The following is a 5,000-nucleotide window of genomic DNA, read 5'->3' on the forward strand; positions in this document are numbered from 1 at the left end:
CGGAGTTAGGCGAGTAGACGCTTTAGGTGCGACCACCCGTGCTCCCAACTGAGCTTGCCGCTGCCGACAGAGGCCCGGGAGCGTGCTGTCGTGGCATTGCCGGCGGGAGACAACACGCGCCACCTACGGTGACCGGCAGCTCCAACGCCAGCGCCACAGAAGGACAAAAGCCCCACTTGGGTGCCGAAGCGAACTCTCCCAGCACAGCGCACGCGCCAACACGTCCGCACAGCTGCGATACAAACCACCTGCGAGAACCGCTGGGGCGACCGAGCAGCAGACGGCGTCGCGGCGCCGAGCGCCGGGCGGCGGCGCATCCTCAGCGCACACAGTCCTCAATCGGACCAGCACACTGCAGATGGCCACCGCGCTTCGCACCGGGCCCGCGAGGACCTGCTTTGGCCGCAAGGCGCCGCGAGCAGGGGGCGCCGGCGCGCAGCTGCGCCGCCTGCCGCGTCCGTCGGCCGGCGCGCCTGCCACTGGCCGCCCCCACCAGCCGGCTGTAGCGCGTGCGCCCACGCACCGCGCTGCCAGCACGCCGGGCGGCCCCCCCTCACCGGCCGGGGACGGTCCCACCCAGCCACCGCCGCGTATCGCCTCACACCCAGATCCCCTTTCACGTTCGTGGGCATGGTGGGTCCCCTTTCACGTTCGTGGGCATGGTGGGTATCCCTGAAACAACCGGTTAATAGCTCGACCGATCGTCGCCAACACTGATTCACCTCTAGCGAGAACAACCGCACCACAACGGGTTACCTGTTGTTCATTTGCGTAACGTCACCAGCAAACGTAGACGTCCATCGCCATTTGCAACGAGTATTGCATGCCTGTGTCAGGTGTCACAACACACTACGTCTGCCCACATAGACGCAACAACATGTGCACGCCTCGAGAACACGTGGAAGGTAGCCCCCGTACGTATGCGGTGTCCATTGCGCGAACGACTGTCAGCCGGCCTCTGCAGGATGTCGCAGATGTGGAACGCGGTGCAACATGCTATCACGGTGTGTGAGAAGAGACGACTACGTCCGAATACACGCTCCACTACATCAACAGACTGCTCATGCTGATCGCCATCCAGGGCGTCCGTTCCTCCCACACGTCTGAATGGCGTACCACACTGCAATCCAGCTCTTATAGGGAGACGACACGTAGCTGCGTGCACAATATTTGGACTGTATGGTCTGCCGTTGCTAGGCGCAGTCGTCGTACGGTCACACATGTGCCACGATGTATCATTCAGTACATACGGACCAATGTGCAGTACAGTTTGTGGGTTTTGCGTACATCGGCGGACAGGTGACAGGCCGTACCACAACGTAGGCTGAGTACGTCGGCATGCGAAGGGCATTGAACATGCAAACTTCTCAACGACCAGCTTGCGAAGGCAGGGGGGAAGGGGGGGGGGGCATGTACGTCCTGCTGCTATCCACATTACAGTGTATAGCAGGAGCATGTGGAAAGTCAGCAACACCTGCAAGGTGTTTAACATGACGCGATACACAGGGGACCGGGCAGTGCGAATAGCGAACTATATTGCGAGGGTTGCGGTTAGGCAACACTACACTAATTTAACGAGTTGCATAACAATTACAGAGCAGGTTCAGCGACAACGTGCGTCAGGTTAAGGCGCAATATAGGTTAGGTTAAGGCACAACATGGGTTACGTTAAAGCACAAATTAGGTTACGTTAAAGCACAAATTAGGTTACGTTAAAGCACAAATTAGGTTACGTTAAAGCACAAATTAGGTTACGTTAAAGCACAAATTAGGTTACGTTAAAGCACAAATTAGGTTACGTTAAAGCACAAATTAGGTTACGTTAAAGCACAAATTAGGTTACGTTAAAGCACAAATTAGGTTACGTTAAAGCACAAATTAGGTTACGTTAAAGCACAAATTAGGTTACGTTAAAGCACAAATTAGGTTACGTTAAAGCACAAATTAGGTTACGTTAAAGCACAAATTGGGTTACGTTAAAGCACAAATTGGGTTACGTTGAGGCACAACATGGGTTACGTTAAGGCACAACATGGGTTACGTTAAGGCACAACATGGGTTACGTTAAGGCACAACATGGGTTACGTTAAGGCACAACATGGGTTACGTTAAGGCACAACATGGGTTACGTTAAGGCACAACATGGGTTACGTTAAGGCACAACATGGGTTACGTTAAGGCACAACATGGGTTACGTTAAGGCACAACATGGGTTACGTTAAGGCACAACATGGGTTACGTTAAGGCACAACATGGGTTACGTTGAGGCACAACATGGGTTACGTTGAGGCACAACATGGGTTACGTTGAGGCACAACATGGGTTACGTTAAGGCACAACATGGGTTACGTTAAGGCACAACATGGGTTACGTTAAGGCACAACATGGGTTACGTTGAGGCACAACATGGGTTACGTTGAGGCACAACATGGGTTACGTTGAGGCACAACATGGGTTACGTTGAGGCACAACATGGGTTACGTTGAGGCACAACATGGGTTACGTTGAGGCACAACATGGGTTACGTTGAGGCACAACATGGGTTACGTTGAGGCACAACATGGGTTACGTTGAGGCACAACATGGGTTACGTTGAGGCACAACATGGGTTACGTTGAGGCACAACATGGGTTACGTTGAGGCACAACATGGGTTACGTTGAGGCACAACATGGGTTACGTTGAGGCACAACATGGGTTACGTTGAGGCACAACATGGGTTACGTTGAGGCACAACATGGGTTACGTTGAGGCACAACATGGGTTACGTTGAGGCACAAATTAGGTTACGTTGAGGCACAAATTAGGTTACGTTGAGGCACAAATTAGGTTACGTTGAGGCACAAATTAGGTTAGGTTAAGGTACAATATGGGTTAGGTTAAGGTACAATATGGGTTAGGTTAAGGTACAATATGGGTTAGGTTAAGGTACAATATGGGTTAGGTTAAGGTACAATATGGGTTAGGTTAAGGCACAACATGGGTTAGGTTAAGGCACAACATGGGTTAGGTTAAGGCACAACATGGGTTAGGTTAAGGCACAACATGGGTTAGGTTAAGGCACAACATGGGTTAGGTTAAGGCACAACATGGGTTAGGTTAAGGCACAACATGGGTTAGGTTAAGGCACAACATGGGTTAGGTTAAGGCACAACATGGGTTAGGTTAAGGCACAACATAGGTTAGGTTAAGGCACAACATAGGTTAGGTTAAGGCACAACATAGGTTAGGTTAAGGCACAACATAGGTTAGGTTAAGGCACAACATAGGTTAGGTTAAGGCACAACATAGGTTAGGTTAGGGCACAACATAGGTTAGGTTAAGGCACAACATAGGTTAGGTTAAGGCACAACGTAGGTTAGGTTAAGGCACAACATAGGTTAGGTTAAGGCACAACATATGTTAGGTTAAGGCACAACATAGGTTAGGTTAAGGCACAACATAGGTTAGGTTAAGGCACAACATAGGTTAGGTTAAGGCACAACATAGGTTAGGTTAAGGCACAACATAGGTTAGGTTAAGGCACAACATAGGTTAGGTTAAGGCACAACATAGGTTAGGTTAAGGCACAACGTAGGTTAGGTTAAGGTACAACGTAGGTTAGGTTAAGGTACAACGTAGGTTAGGTTAAGGTACAACGTAGGTTAGGTTAAGGTACAACGTAGGTTAAGGTACAACGTAGGTTAGGTTAAGGCGCAATGTAGGTTAGGTTAAGGTACGATATAGCTGAGGTTAAGGTACAATATCGCTTAGGTTAAGGTACACATTGTTGTAGGGAAAGGTGTATTTGGGGGGGGGGGGGGGCGGCAGGTTCGTTGATAGTGATTATCGTAAGTGCATGCCTGCGGGATCATCCGATTTGTCACGTCAGGATGCACTTGTGGCTCATGACAGGCGGCGCTCCGATTCCAAGGTTATGGCAGATGTGTGTCTTTCATTCCTGCCATTGTTTGTGTACTGTGACAGGAGGCAGTATTGTGATGTTGGGTGCACCCCTGTGTAGGACATGTGTGGGTGTTCGTGGCTTAACTGAGCAATGGCGGATGTCGGAAGGGTGGGATATTCTGTTTTGTGGGTGGACCTCCCGGTCTGGTTATGATAGTGTGGATTGTGTAATGTGGCGGAGAGGATGCACCGGATGTTCTTCCATGCTGGTGGTTAGATATTGTGTGTGTGCCTGTTAGAGGCAGAGAGTAGTGTGTGATAGTGTCTGGCTGACGTGTGGTTCTCATTGTGTGCAGAGTCTTTCAGCATGTATAGGGACGGTTGTATATATTATCTGTATTCTGATGGCTCTGCATCTATTACTAATCAGTGCCGTGTATACGGTTACTCTGGTTCCAGTCGAAACTGTTCTATCTCTGTACATTAGTGACACTGCGGCTCCACTATGTTGCTGCCCCTGTCGGCCGTTTCCCCCAGTGTATGGCTAGTGATTATCAGCAATCAGTCTATTAGTCAATACCGGTAGTGTGACGACTTCAAATGTCCGGGATGGGGGAAGCTAAACCCTTCCCGTGGGTCAGGGCCTAGAAAGACTCTTCCCACGCAGGAGGCTCGGACTGTCGTTACTCTTCCGAGAAATATATTTGCCCAGCGTTTTTTGTGACTGCGAGTGCGACGCCCACGGGTACCGACATGGATGGGGCGCTTCCTAGCTGATCGCTCGGCATGGGAATCAGTACAGTGAGCAATGCGATCGCGTCTGTAGCTTGTACGTGGTACAGCTCGCAGCTCATGTATAGGGACAGCGGGAATGTCGCATATTGGACATAACTCTTCATGAAACGCAAGTTATAGGTGTGGATTGCACATTACGAGTGCGGGAAACTTCCGCCGTTCATCCGCTGGCGTTGCGAGTTTGGCCGTTGGGGTGGGGCACGAGCGGGTGCGGGTGGTGTGATTGCCGGTCCACGACGTCGTGCGGCAGAGGCACTGGCGTTTGGGTGCTGTGGTCGACAGAGGCTGCATGCTTTGTGGGTGGCGTCGAAAGATGGGCAC

Source organism: Schistocerca serialis, unplaced genomic scaffold (assembly GCF_023864345.2).
Source record: "Schistocerca serialis cubense isolate TAMUIC-IGC-003099 unplaced genomic scaffold, iqSchSeri2.2 HiC_scaffold_1239, whole genome shotgun sequence".
Classification (NCBI taxonomy): Eukaryota; Metazoa; Arthropoda; class Insecta; order Orthoptera; family Acrididae; genus Schistocerca; species Schistocerca serialis.